At 42.7% G+C, this 15,605-nt stretch overlaps 1 protein-coding gene across 1 annotated transcript in view; it reads left to right on the forward strand.

Annotated features, from left to right (window-relative positions):
• The window catches only part of LOC126249397 (innexin shaking-B), a 463,160-nt gene that overhangs the window by 319,454 nt on the left and 128,101 nt on the right, over nt 1-15,605 (forward strand). The window lies entirely within an intron of this gene.

Here is a 15,605-nt window from a genome sequence, read left to right on the forward strand (position 1 = left end):
CTGACGCGCACGCTACATCCATTGCATTTGTTTTCGCTGCATTATTTCTCTCTTCTAGTCGTTCCACTTGATTCTCTTGACTGGATTACGAAGCAATGACTTCAATTCGCATTGAAAAAATGGTTGCGTACGTACTTACCTGCTGGTAGCCCGTGTCACAAGGAATCGTACAGGCCTTCTGCGAACACAAGAATCCCTCAAATGCTCTGTTGAACTACAGACTGAAGAAGTAAGGGGCTGTTTTTCCTATGTTACATACGCTCTGTGACCACATATAAACGGATAGGACGGAATGTGCTTCTGCAGATCCACTCAAGGTATGATTCCATTTACTTTGCTTTACATACATTTCTCTGATCATGTATCCTCCCTGAAATCGTAGGCAGTGCCGCAAATCACAGTTTCATATTTTATGAAATGCAACTTCAAACGGCAAACTTTAAATTTTGACAGATCGTAAACCTAAACCAGCATATGTAATTGCCACCTTGCTTCTTAAATTTACCGATACCGCTGGTATTTTGTACTGTTCTTTCACAAACTTCAGCATTGATATACCTCATAAATACGTTTTTTGTAATGTTTTCCGTTGAACAGCGTATACTAACCCGATTCCAAAAGGAGAACGGAGATGGATGTACACTATTCCTCTCAAATATAAACCTCGACGTTGTTTTCCATGAAGAACACATTTTCATTGCACTTAAATTACGAAGCTACACCACGGAAGGATGCGGCGAGATCGCTCGTTGTATACACAACCGCTCCTCCAGGAACTGCACACCATGGCCCCTGCACACCATGGCCCCTGGGAATGGATTGGCCAATGAAGCGAACACGATTCGGCGTCTTTACAGCTGTACTTCCACCAGTATTTCTGTTTTAATTTCCAAGCTTCACAGAAGTGAAGCGGGTTCGATTCGCAGTCCGGTGCTAAATTCGAATAAAATACATTTTATATGTTTCCGTTTCTACACTTTGAGTTTCATCGTGCTCGACGTATTAGATCTTGCGTTATTCTTATTTTATCTATTTCTTTAATTTATAGTAACTTTTCTATTCTTGCAAATTAAAGTATTGGGATGTAGCACATAATAGTGGTATAAAGCGGAGCAACCGTCTTAATTGTGGCATACATAAGCAAGTCTTGTAATCGGAAACAACTGATTGTTTAAGGTACCAGTAGACATGAGGTAAACAAGAAATGAATCTCCAACTGTAAAATGTTTGGTGGCATGGAAAATTTGTGATGGACCGGTACTCGAACCCCGATTTGCTACTTTACACTTGCAGTCGCCTTAACGGCCTCAGCCATCCCAGAAAGCCTCCAGGACTGTCTTGTGTGTAAGCCTTGTGCTCTAACAAATTCTGTGTTTCTCACCCAGGGAAAAAGGTGTTTCTTAAAGTCCCAGCCATTGTTTCAGGCATGAGAGAGTATATTTCTGTGCCTGTGTCGCTTCGATGGATGATGAAATACAGGCACTGCAATACACTATTAAAGTTAACATCCGACACTGAGCTGCATCTAGACCGGGGTGAGTTACAGTGGCTGTGGTTCACAGAGCCAGGATTCAAGAGTGTAAATGCTCAGCAGGAGTCCTATGTAGACTGCGCGAGCGAAATGTTGTGAAAGGGACGCCTTCTCAAATTTGGTGATATATGGTGCCAACTGTGGTCGCTAAACTGGGTGCTCTGTCAGTTGGTCTGGGGATGGGGCAAATGGACAGCAGGAGAAGTCCACCAGTCGCAGAGGTATCTATTTATGATGGTGGTTGATCTTGCTATCAGGTCTCTGGTGCGCTACTAGGCGATGGCCTCTGAGGGTCATTGCTGCGGCTGGTGCTCAGCATCGTCAACGTACGAATATGCAGAAGCAGCCAAGTCAGCAACATGGTGACGGCTACGGCGTTAACAGGAGGCAATCCTGACAGGAAGTGCGATGCTATTAATAGATGTCGTCAGTGGAACGTCTCTTCTGGCCTGTGCCCTTTGACCGCGTTATCTGATAGATGCTGAAAAACAGTGTGTAGAATGTCAGTCGATGCCATGCCCCTCTATTTTCCATCTGATTCTTGAAGGTTCTTCAAATTATTGTGGTCTCTTCATTTGATTGCAAACGGAATGCTGAATTGAGCAAGTGTCGGATCCCATATATATACAAAAATCTTGAGATGCAATTGGATGAAAATTGTTTTATGTTGTCTGAGTCATTTTACTTGGAGAGGCACTTCAATTAATCATATTGTCCTGTAGGCCTCAAATGCTGTTTAACATATCAATAACACAGGGATAATTTTATAACGTTATAAACATAAATAGCTACATATTGGCTAAGAAAACGACCTCCGAAATCTAGGTGCACTTAGACCCACAGTTTTACGAGAGTGGACCTAGGGCTGAATTTCACTGGGTGGCCTGCTTGCTATTGCACATAATGATAACATTTGCGCATTAGTTTCTCAGTATCGTTGATCTCAGGCGATTACACATAATGCCATGCCAGTGTCTTCATACAATTGATTCCTTGATGTCCCTTTGGAGAAGATCAAATAACTCGGATATCAAAGTAAAAGGAATAATGTTAGTGTGTTCGTTGTTTTGTATGTCCAATAGGAGAATATCACTGTCAGTCATGGAAGGCATACAATTATACAAACCCCATTCACCTGACGGCTTTCTTGTCATAATGTACGGTCCACATTCGTTGCTTAAGAGATATAATGAGTCGTAAGAGGAAAAGGTTGTTTTGCGTATTAATGAGCCTCAGCAGGCTCAAAATGGCTCTGAGCACTATGGGACTCAACTGCTGTGGTCATCAGTCCCCTAGAACTTAGAACTACTTAAACCTAACTAACCTAAGGACATCACACACATCCATGCCCGAGGCAGGATTCGAACCTGCGACCGTAGCAGTCGCACGGTTCCGGACTGCGCGCCTAGAACCGCGAGACCACCGCGGCCGGCCGAGCCTCAGCAGCCTAGAAAGGATCAGTCTTTGTAGGTATGCAGTGTCTGCCCATAGACGGTTTGGTTTACAGTAGGTTTCGTAATTACACGCTCTCGAGAAAATGCCCCAGTACTGATTTCTTTGTGACTTTTTGTTTAGCAACAAGGAACGAAGCAAAAATAAGACAACTGGCGGTTTGTCCTGAAACTTAGAAACTGAAATATACAAATGGAATTGCTTATCGCCATAAACTGTTGTTAGTTTCCTTCTCAGTCTGCGGATACTTTTCGTGTTGCTGACAATATATTTCACGTGAAAACGGTTAGTTGCTCTGTACTATGAGGACTTCTGTCTATTATAATTTCTCCATTGTCGTAATGAGAAGTTTCAGCGGCCTATACTTCGTGTTTACCCGAAACACGTGTGTCTAAACAAGCAGAACGACTTAAAAGCGTAGTCAGTTTGCAACTGTACCACTTTCTTACAGAGATAGCTTAAAGGATGTGTGCTGTGGGAGGTTCAGGGAATATGCTTGGTTCCGTACTTGATATTGCCTCGCAAACTGCAAACTCTTTGTGGTTTATTGGTCTAGGCCATTTTTCTGATCCTTCCATATGATAGGATGTGAACAAATTAATATATGTCCCAAACAGTATACATGATCATAAAAAAATTGCACTTACTTGATTATACGTGTAGACTTGGATCTTGTCGACTTCTAAACAGCATACAAATATTTTTTGAATGTTGTGTGCAGAATTTATAGTGATGAGATATCGTCAGTATAATTCGTTAGTTGTAAAAATCTTTGAAAAATCTCAGGATCGCTACTCGTAGCAAGTGGCAGACGTTATAACGATTCAAAAAATTGTGGTTATAACTAAAATTTTCAACCATTTTCCATCGAGCGGTAACAAAACGTGTCAGCCAATTCTATTTTTGAACAATTATTCGCCGCCTTGTAATTTTTTCAGTAGTTGATACTGGTGTGTCTTTCCATGAGGCGGCCGGCCGAAGTGGCCGTGCGGTTAAAGGCGCTGCAGTCTGGAACCGCAAGACCGCTACGGTCGCCGGTTCGAATCCTGCCTCGGGCATGGATGTTTGTGATGTCCTTAGGTTAGTTAGGTTTAACTAGTTCTAAGTTCTAGGGGACTAATAACCTCAGCAGTTGAGTCCCAAAGTGCTCAGAGCCATTTTTCCATGAGGCGGTATTTATGGTGATTTGAAATCATCGTTCTGTCAGAGGAAAGTGCCCGGACTCGGACCACCATTTTGTTTCTGATTTTAAAAAATAGAAAATAATAAAAATTATGTTTTGAAAACATTTAATGTTTACATTATAGTGTTATGCACCATCTACATTTCGCTCTTAGGAAATATAATTAAAAGTTATTATTTAAAAGACTTGTTATCAGGAACCTTACACATAACGAGTTTGACATATGTTTTCCAAAATAGGGCCCATTTGTAAAATTAATCAAAATAATATAAATTCTTTCTGAAGGATATAGAATTTCTCTGTGTTTTCTTTGCCGAACCTAACACCTTTGGTATAGGATGTTTCTGTAGGCTTCCTTTCTGACAGTTTGGTTTTGTAGCGATGAAGAAAAATACTATACCGGTTCGCTTCCTTTCTGATGGTTTCGTTTTGTAGCGTTTAGGAAAAAGGCTAACTCACTTTTTCCCAGCAAATTCGCCTTGAAAGGGTGTTAACTGTCATTTGTCTCTGCAAATTGTACGGTCATTCTTCACAATTCATTACGACTAAGACCAAAGATAGAAGATTCCATAGCAAGATAGTAGTAAACCAGCTCTTCCTCAAGATCTTTACCCAAAATTGTAAGGCCACCTCTTTTTGTCTTTCCTGCTTTCTCAGATGTACCGTGCTTAATGTTGGACATCTTCGTAAGTATTCTCTTCGAATATTAAAGTGTTTACTGGCCATCTACGAACCCATCTTCTTTTTCTGATCAGCATCAGTAGCCTTAGTCATTACTGATGGACTCCACTTTCTTTGGTTATCCTTCACCATTGTCCTCATGGAATCTGCACCAAAGAAGGTGAAGTAAGCACTCCAGAATTCTAATCAAGAACTGCTGCCATCACTTAGAAGTAGATATCCTGGGCGTAGCAAAGCAACTTAAATCACTTAATAAAATCAAGTCCTCCGGTCCAGACAGTATACCAATTAGATTCCTTTCAGAGTACGCTGATATAATAGCTCCGTACTGAACAATCATATACCATCTCTCACTCGATGTAAGAAGAGTACCTAAAGACTGGAAAGTTGCACAGGTCACACCAATACTCGCGAAAGGAAACACCGGTAATTCGATAAATTATAGACCCATATCACTGACGTCCATTTGCTGTATGATTTCGCAATCTACTCTGTGTTCGAACTTTGTGAGTTACCTCGAGGAAAACGATCTGTTGAAACACAGTCAGCACGGATTCAGAAAATATCGTTCTTGTGAAACACAACTCACCCTTTATTCTCTCGAAGTAATGAGTGCAATTGACAAGGGATCTCAAAATAATTCTATATTTCTGTACTTCCAAAAGGCTGAAGATACCGTTCCTTACAAGTGGCCTATAATCAAGTTGCATGCCCATGGAGTATCGACTCAGTTGTGCGACTGTCGGAACGATCACAGTTCGCACTAATCAATGGAGAGTTGTCTTGTGAAACAGAAATGGTATATGGCGTTCCCCAAGGAAGTGTTATAGGCCCTCTGCTGTTCCTAATCGATGTAAACGATTTAGGAGACATCCTGAGCACCAATATTAGATGCTTTGCAAATGCTGCTGTGATTTACCGTCTACTAAAGTCATCAGAAGGTCGAAACCAATCGCAGTGTTATTAAGGCAATATATCTGTATCTGCGACAAGTGGCAATTGACCCTAAATAATGAAAAGTGTGAGGTCATCCACGTGAATATTAAAAGGAATCCGTTAAACTTCGGTTACATGATAAATTACACAAATCCAAAGGTTGTCACTTCCACCAAATACCTAGGAATTAAATTACGAGCAACTTAAAGTGGAACGAACGCATAGATAATGTATTGAGGTTGGCAAGCCACAGACTGTGTTTTATTGGCAGATGATGTAACAGATCTAGTAACGAGAATGCCTACATTACGCTTATCCGTCCGCTGCAGGAGTATTGTGCAGTATGGGGTCCATATCAGATTGCACTGATAGAGGACATCGACGAAGTTCAAAGAAGGGCAGCTCGTTTTGTACTATCGTGAAATACGGAAGAGAGTGTCGCGGATACGGTACGCCAATAAGGATAGCAATCATTAAAATAAGACGTATTTCGTTGCAGCGAGACCTTTTCAAGAAATTTCAGTCTGCAACGTTCTCCTCCGAATTCGAAAATATTTTGTTGGCACCCACATACATAGGGAGAAATTATCAGTGTAATAAAATTAGAGAAATCAGAGCCCGCGCTGAAAGTGTTCGTTTTCCCTGCGCTCTGTTTGAGAATGGAACGGCAGAGAAAGTGTGAAAGTGTTTCTGCGAACCCTCTGCGAGGCACTTAAGTGAGAATTGCAAAGTAGTCATGTAGATATAGATGCAGAATTCAGAGAGAGTAGGAGTGTGTATTAATGTAGGCAGACTTTAAACATGAAAAAGGTACGGGCTTAAGCAACTGGATGGCGTCCAGTTTACGTGAGTGTAGCCTACATTTTGTTAACCCAATAAATTTTAATCAAACAGCTAAAGTAAGCTATTTAGTCATAAACATTAACCTTAAACAGTGCTGTGCAAGAACACAAAAAGGTTGAAAGACTTACTTGGCGATATCCAGGAGAAATAACGAAAAATGTAGAACAATACATTGTATGATCAATGTAATACTCTTTCCACTGTCAAAACGTGTAATAGCGAACTGATAAGCAACGAGAGAAGCGAGAGACTGCCGTGGTAGAAACCTGAACTACTATTTACGCTTTGTTCTACTGGAGTTCAAGAGAACAAAGAGCCAAGAGATCTGGGGGTCCGCTCAAGGGGGAGAATCCAGTTTACGGCACTTTCATCTAATAATGGTGTTATCTAGTCACTGAATTTTATTAGTTGCAAGTACCTCGATTTTCCAATCAGTTCAATTCCTGTTTGACCACTGTTCACAACGCAAGCGCAGTGGGTGTGCTTCCTAGAATTGTCAAACAGCGTTTTATTTTACCATTACGTGGACTTCAAAATTATTTGCGCATCCTAATGTAGGGGAAAATATTTGTGTAAATGTGATGCACAGGACTTCTATCTGTTGGTAGGGATGAGCGACAGAAACAGCATTAATTTCTCCTTGAACTGAAAACCTAAGTGCAAATGCGTCTAAGTCGAAAATTTTCTCATCAGATAGGCTATTTACGATACGGACTGAAACATTACTGACATCTTATTTATAAGTACCTTCAGCTTCGGATCACCTTTTTATGGGAATTTGTTGGTTGCCGTAGAGCCTAATTGCCTATGTGTTGGCGTTGAATTTCTGGCGATATGTCTAGCCTTTACGGAAACGAGCAGACTGGTGGATGTAAAGCCGTTTACGGAAAAGTACCAAAGAAAAACGAACAGTTTTTGTACGAGGGGCGTTCAATACGTAATTCAACCTTAGTTCGTTGTGCTGACACAGGTATCCACCAGTTAGCGAATTGAAAGGTTTCCTCGCAGCGTAACTGAAGAGCAAAGAAGAAACATCTGCATTGAATTGCTTGCTTGTTGAGGCTCATAGTTTCGATTTCTTGTCAGATCTCGACAGAGGTGATGAAACGTGGATTCGTGGCTTTTATCCTGCACAGAACAGCAATTCATGGAGTGGCATCACAAAACGTCCACTTCGAAGATATTAAAAATAGTACCCTCGGCTACTAAAGTCATGGCTACAGGCTTCTGAGGCTCTGAAGGGCTTATTCTTTTCCATGTCCTCCCTCATGGTCAAACGATCAACTCCGCAGTCTACTGTAAAACTCCTAAAACGGAAGAAACGATTACAGCGTGTTAGTGGCCACAAAAGTGCGAATGCACTTCTCCACGATTACATAAGGCTACGAAAACGTTCAGGCACCTTAGAGCAAGTAACATAACTTCGATGAACAGCTCGTCCTCATCCACCCTACAGCCTGGATGTTGTACCTTCTGACTCACATCTCTGTGGTCCACGGAAGGATGGGCTCTGCGGGATGCACTACAACAATGATGGGGAAACTATTGCTGCATCAGAATTTAGCTGAAACTAAGATCAGTAGAGTGGTACCATGACAGTATGCAAATGACGCATTAAGATGGCGTAAGTACTGAACGAAGATTACGTTCAAAAATAGGGTTTTATAGCCAAACAACTGGCGAATAGTATGGTGTATTGAGCTCACGAATGAAATTACCCTGCTTTGATGAGAAAATGTGTGGCATTTGTTGTGTCTAGACCATACAGCCTAGACACAATGCTGTAGCCGATAGGGCACGCAATGCTAACGCAGACGGGCGTGAAGTCTGGAACATGAGACTTATAAATGAATAAGAAGAAAAGTACGTAGATGCTTGTTACTTAACTTTTAATTGGTCCTTGGAATACATCTCTCTTGAATATTAGTAAGCTATAGGCACTGATACAAATGGCGCCTTGCTAGGTGGTCGCCATTTAACTTAGCAGAGGGCTATTCTACTGTCTATCTCTCGGCAAATGAGAGCAAGGCTTAGCACGTCCAATCGCTAGCTATGTTGTCCGTACAACTGGGGACGAGGTCTCCTCAGTCTCTCGAGACCTGCCTTGTGGTGGCGCTAGGTTTGCGATCCCACAGTGGCGACACGCGGGTCCGACATGTACTACAGGACCGCGGCCGATTTAAGTTACCACCTAGTAAGTGTGGTGTCTAGCGGTGACACCACAGCATTACTTATTGATCGGCCCCCGTACGATCGGTTTTCCGGTTTCGGACAATCTATAGCGACGTGTCCCTCTTTATGGAAAGCTGCAAATTATTTAAATTTTTTAAAATTATTTATTTTAAGTGGAACGATTTGTCATAGTCCATATTGTAGACAGGCAAAGTTGCAATATATTTACAAAACCTTAAAAATTTTTTACATACTAATAACAACATAAAATACATGCAGAGCCAGTTTACTCAAAATAGGAATAAAATATGTAAAAACGAAAGAGCTGACTCTTTTGGCGGCGCATACCCATTATCACATGTTGCAAGTAACATACATACTGGCTTTTGAAAAATTAAAATATGCAGATAGTTGATGTTCCACCTAACGAAAAAATACAAAAAAAGGTAAACAGATCGCGGTATTTTTCCCGTTTTCTACGTATGATTAGCAACATTATACAGACTTGATCACAGTTACAATAAGGGGTATCTAAGTTCAAGCCGCAAAGATGGGGTTGGAGGGTGGGAGGGGGGAGGGTGGGAGGGGGAAGGGGGGAAACATTTTGTTGATTATGTCTTAAACATTTGAACATTATGATGGAGCATGTACTTCCTCTGACTTAGTGAAAGCAATGCTGGCATCTTTCTATCTCATGTTTTCTTATCTGTGCATTCTGTAACAGTTGTTATATGGATGCAGTTCCCAGTAATTTCATAGGCGACGTCAGGGCTGTTAGTTGTCAGAATGTCTAATATACTACAATGTCGAGTAGATTACCTTAATCAAAAGAGTCAGCTCTTTCGTTTTTACATATTTTATTCTCATTATGAGTAAACTGGCTCTGCAGGTATTTTATGATGTTAGTAGTATGTGAGAAATTTTTAAGTTTTTGTAAATACACTCCTGGAAATGGAAAAAAGAACACATTGACACCGGTGTGTCAGACCCACCATACTTGCTCCGGACACTGCGAGAGGGCTGTACAAGCAATGATCACACGCACGGCACAGCGGACACACCAGGAACCGCGGTGTTGGCCGTCGAATGGCGCTAGCTGCGCAGCATTTGTGCACCGCCGCCGTCAGTGTCAGCCAGTTTGCCGTGGCATACGGAGCTCCATCGCAGTCTTTAACACTGGTAACATGCCGCGACAGCGTGGACGTGAACCGTATGTGCAGTTGACGGACTTTGAGCGAGGGCGTATAGTGGGCATGCGGGAGGCCGGGTGGACGTACCGCCGAATTGCTCAACACGTGGGGCGTGAGGTCTCCACAGTACATCGATGTTGTCGCCAGTGGTCGGCGGAAGGTGCACGTGCCCGTCGACCTGGGACCGGACCGCAGCGACGCACGGATGCACGCCAAGACCGTAGGATCCTACGCAGTGTCGTAGGGGACCGCACCGCCACTTCCCAGCAAATTAGGGACACTGTTGCTCCTGGGGTATCGGCGAGGACCATTCGCAACCGTCTCCATGAAGCTGGGCTACGGTCCCGCACACCGTTAGGCCGTCTTCCACTCACGCCCCAAAATCGTGCAGCCCGCCTCCAGTGGTGTCGCGACAGGCGTGAATGGAGGGACGAATGGAGACGTGTCGTCTTCAGCGATGAGAGTCGCTTCTGCCTTGGTGCCAATGATGGTCGTATGCGTGTTTGGCGCCGTGCAGGTGAGCGCCACAATCAGGACTGCATACGACCGAGGCACACAGGGCCAACACCCGGCATCATGGTGTGGGGAGCCATCTCCTACACTGGCCGTACACCACTGGTGATCGTCGAGGGGACACTGAATAGTGCACGGTACATCCAAACCGTCATCGAACCCATCGTTCTACCATTCCTAGACCGGCAAGGGAACTTGCTGTTCCAACAGGACAATGCACGTCCGCATGTATCCCGTGCCACCCAACGTGCTCTAGAAGGTGTAAGTCAACTACCCTGGCCAGCAAGATCTCCGGATCTGTCCCCCATTGAGCATGTTTGGGACTGGATGAAGCGTCGTCTCACGCGGTCTGCACGTCCAGCACGAACGCTGGTCCAACTGAGGCGCCACGTGGAAATGGCATGGCAAGCCGTTCCACAGGACTACATCCAGCATCTCTACGATCGTCTCCATGGGAGAATAGCAGCCTGCATTGCTGCGAAAGGTGGATATACACTGTACTAGTGCCGACATTGTGCATGCTCTGTTGCCTGTGTCTATGTGCCTGTGGTTCTGTCAGTGTGATCATGTGATGTATCTGACCCCAGGAATGTGTCAATAAAGTTTCCCCTTCCTGGGACAATGAATTCACGGTGTCCTTATTTCAATTTCCAGGAGTGTATATTGCAACTTCGCCTGTCTACAACTCATTTTCATCAGTTCGTGGTGAAACCGCATCTTTCGCTAACACATCCACGCCTTCGTTAAAGGAGATTCCAATGTACGAGGGTATCCAAATCAAGTGATTCGTATGAAATTGCTGAATACTAAAGCCTTCTTTAACACTAGAACCCTCAAGGGGGAAAAAGTTACATTGCTGGTAAACCATAGTAAATTTTGCTACAAATTTATTCAAAAGAAGTCATACTTTATAGGTTATGCATTAGTTAATTACAATTATTAGATTTCCAATGATATGTTACGTATCAAATTAAGTACAAAATGTCCTGCTTTATACGCTACTGCCAGCGTAAAATTTACGAGGGTTAGTAATCTAAAGTTAATAACATCAAGTGTAATGTGGCCCAGAGGATTCTTATCGAATACTGTAAGAGCTTTGAGAACAATCTTGGAATCTTGTGATTGATATCACGTCCCAACTTCACAGCCAACCAAAGCAAAAAGCTTTTCATACTGCATACTGCAACGGCTTCCGACTTGTATGTACGAGGGCGTGCTGAAAAGTAATGCCTCCGAATTCTTTATGGGAAAACCCTTAGTTTTTTTAAATAAAACAAACGTTATTAACATTCTACATCTTTATTCTTCAAGTCATGTCATGCAGAGTACTTATCTAAAGTGGTTTTTTTCACTGTTTGTTGAGGAAGATTAAAACAGTATCAAAATATAACATAGTCTTCGTTAAACTGTTTACCAAATATCTATATAATGCTGTAGCTACATACTTCCATCATTGCCTCCTTCAGTAGTCTTAATAGATGATGATTTGGGATGAGGTCAGTAAAATATTCGTAATACCTCGAAACTAAGAAGTGGTGAGATCAGTTCGTCAGTAATCGGGATAAACATTCGTGCGGTTATTACTGAAGGCGGAGATAAAGTCCAAAATCATTGAACACACGGCGCTGTAAATTTATCTGTGACAATTATTAAGGTAATCTACTCGACATTGTAGTATCTTAGACATTCCGACAACTAACAGCCCTGACGTCACCGAAGAAATTACTGGGAACTGCATCCTAAAAACAATTGTTACAAAATTAATTATACATGATGAAAAGTCTGGTAAACAAAAATTTTGAAATAACCACAAAAACAAATGAGTTATCTGTATAGTGAGCTCAATTCAGTTGCGGTTAAGCGGTGATACTGTGACCAAACACTGTTGGCAATGGCTGATTAAGGAAAGAATAGACACAGCCAAAGTACCAAAACAAAATTTTTTTTTAAACCATAAGAATTTCTGCTCTTTTCTTGGAATACAACAACACTTGGGCAAATTTATATGTGTCATTACCATATTGTAACTTCCTTCGCACGTTTTTGTCGATCTTTTGTGGATACAGAAGCGAGGAACAGAGACAATTTGATGACAGAGAATTCATATATTCATTTAGCCTACATCTAATATCAAATAGTAAAAACAATACATAACTTTGTGTGCTGTGGTTGCAGCGTCAGTAACTAACTGTAGATTTGAATATAGAAATATGTACACATACAAAGGTTCAAAATTCAGTCTTCAATACAATGACAATGGCGTAGACAACGAGTCCTGACCGCTATGAAAGTCGAGAAATGCTACGAAATGGCAAACACAGAAAATGGGCTCTGTGCATCAAGGTTCGGACTTAAGTAGACCCCCCTGCTATAGATCATTCTTGCAGGTGATTCATTGGCTGCAGCGTAAGCGTTCGTGGCAGGACCCTCATGCCGTAGTGGCGGCTTAGGACACGCGGTGGCGTGGCTGGCAGCGCGCGTATTTTAAAGTGCGGCCGACCGGATGGCGGCCGATACCGCGCGTAAAATATTAACAGTACATTTTGCTGTGATCAATTCACTATAATAAAAGAACAAGGAACTCATCTAAACTCTAATCTAATCCACTAAGCGGGATACCTTTATAAAGAGTAGTCACGCTTTCCTTTTTAACAAAACTAGTTAAGTCAGTCATATACAATTTACCATCAAGATACTTAGGCTGACCAACAATCATTAAATTAAACCTCTTACCTAAATGCTACCCTCCACATGAAATTTAAAAATCACGAAACACAATACATAAAGCTTTAAACCACATCAGTATCCAGTCCGTCGTAGCTCCCTCTAATTGTAAATTACTCCGAATTTGTCTTTGGCAGCGGAACATAACTCTCAGTTTTACACACCATTATCAAGAAATCAGATCCACAGACATGCCGCTTACATACATCAAGATTATTTACGTACTTAAGTGTACAGCTAAATCGCAGGAACTTCAGGAACAATTAAAATGATCAGTTTATACACAGCGGCTAGACAGCTTTCACAGTACATACTTTCAGAAAATATAATAACTCACTGCGACAACAAAACCAGAAAAGTCATGAAACAATAATGTTAGAACATCATAATTCCAGCGTAATAAGGTGGCATCAGTGTAAGAGAGAAAAAATTAGAACTCCAGCTGCCCTACATACACACATCACACGGCGGTGACCAGACTCGTGGGATGCCTCCTGACATCGTGCAGGACCTCCTTTTGCCCAGCGAAGTGCGGCAACTCTACATGACACGGATTAAACAAGTCGTTGGCAGTCCTCTGCAGAAATATGGAGCCATACTGCCTCTATAGCCGACCATAATTGCGAAAGCGTTGACACTGCAAGATTTTGTGCACCGACTGACCTCTCCATTATGTCCTATGAATGTTCGATGGGATTCATTTCACGCGCTCGAATTGCCCAAAAATGTTCTTCAAACCAGTCGCGAACAGTTTTCCTGTGGCACGGCGCATTGTCATCCATAAAAATTCCATCGTTGTTTTGGAACATGAAGTTCATAAATGTCTGCAAATTGTCTCCAAGTAGCCGAACATAAACATTTACAATCAGTGATATGTTCAGTTGGACAAGAGGGCCAAGTCAATTCTGTGTAAACGCAGACCACACCATTATGGAGCCACCAACAGCAAACAGTGCCTTGTTGACAGCGTGGTTCTGTGCTTTCGTGCTGTATGCGCCACACTGGAACCCTTCCAATTAGCTCTTTCCCACTGAAGTATGGACTCATCTGACCAGACCACCGTTTTCCAGTCGTATATGGTCCAACCGATATGGTCACAAGTCCAGGAGAGGCGCTGCAGGCGATGAACTGTCAGGAAAGGCACTCGTGTCGATCGTCTGCTGCCATAGCCCATTAACACCAAATTTCGCAGCACTGTCCTAACGGATACGTTCGGCTATTTCAAGCAGAGTTGCTTGTCTATTAGCACCGAAAACTCTACGCAAATGCCGTTGCTCTGCCGTTAAGTGAAGGCCGTCGGCCACTATGTTGCCTGTGGCAGAGGTATTGCCTGAAATTCGTGTTCTCGGCACACTCTAGGCACTATGGATCTCGGAATACTGAATCCTTTAACGATTTCCGAAATGCTATGTCCCAGGCGTCTAGCTCCAACTACTATTCCGCTTTCAGAGTCGTTAAATCCCATCGTTCGGTCATAATCACGTCGGAAACCTTTTCACATGAATGACCTGAGTACAAATGGCAGCCGGCCGAAGTGGCCGTGCGGTTAAAGGCGCTGCAGCCTGGAACCGCGAGACCACTACGGTCGCAGGTTCGAATCCTGCCTCGGGCATGGATGTTTGTGATGTCATTAGGTTAGTTAGGTTTAACTAGTTCTAAGTTCTAGGGGACTAATGACCTCAGCAGTTGAGTCCCATAGTGCTCAGAACCATTTGAACCATTTTGAACAAATGGCAGCTCCGCTAATGCAGTGCCTCTTTATACCTTGTGTACGCGATACTACCCCTATCTGTACATGTGCATAGCGCCATTACATGACTTTTCTCACCGCAGTGTAAATGTCACCAATACTTAAGGTGTGGAACATGTCATAGAAATTCGGAGACAGACTGAGTCTATTTTCCGAGGGCTATTCGGAAAGTAAGGAACGATAAGTCGTGAAATGGAAACCACAGTGAAAACCAAAACTGTTTTATTTGCTACAGTTAGCTACAACTTCGAGCTACTTATCTTCATAGTCGCCGATCCGTCTTAGTCGTTTATCGTAGCGTTGTACCAACTTTCCAATACCCTCTTTATAGATGGCAGCCGCTAGTGCTTTCCGCCAGTTCTCTACGCTGGCGTACAGCTCGTTGTCTGTGCCAAAATGTGAGCAGAGACGAAACTCAGAGGGAGACAATTACGGGATGTATTGTGGGTAATCAAACATTTCCAATTGAAAACGGTGCAGGAGCATCTTCATTGCCCCTGCAGAATGCGGCTGAGAATGGTCTTGAAGAAGAAAACGTACGACAGTTATGCAATGTTGACGGGAGACACTATTGTTCTAGGTATCTTTATGTGCTCCCTGTGTGCTCAGAACCAAAAAGAACGACGTAAC

This window comes from Schistocerca nitens, chromosome 3 (genome assembly GCF_023898315.1).
Source record: "Schistocerca nitens isolate TAMUIC-IGC-003100 chromosome 3, iqSchNite1.1, whole genome shotgun sequence".
Taxonomy (NCBI): Eukaryota; Metazoa; Arthropoda; class Insecta; order Orthoptera; family Acrididae; genus Schistocerca; species Schistocerca nitens.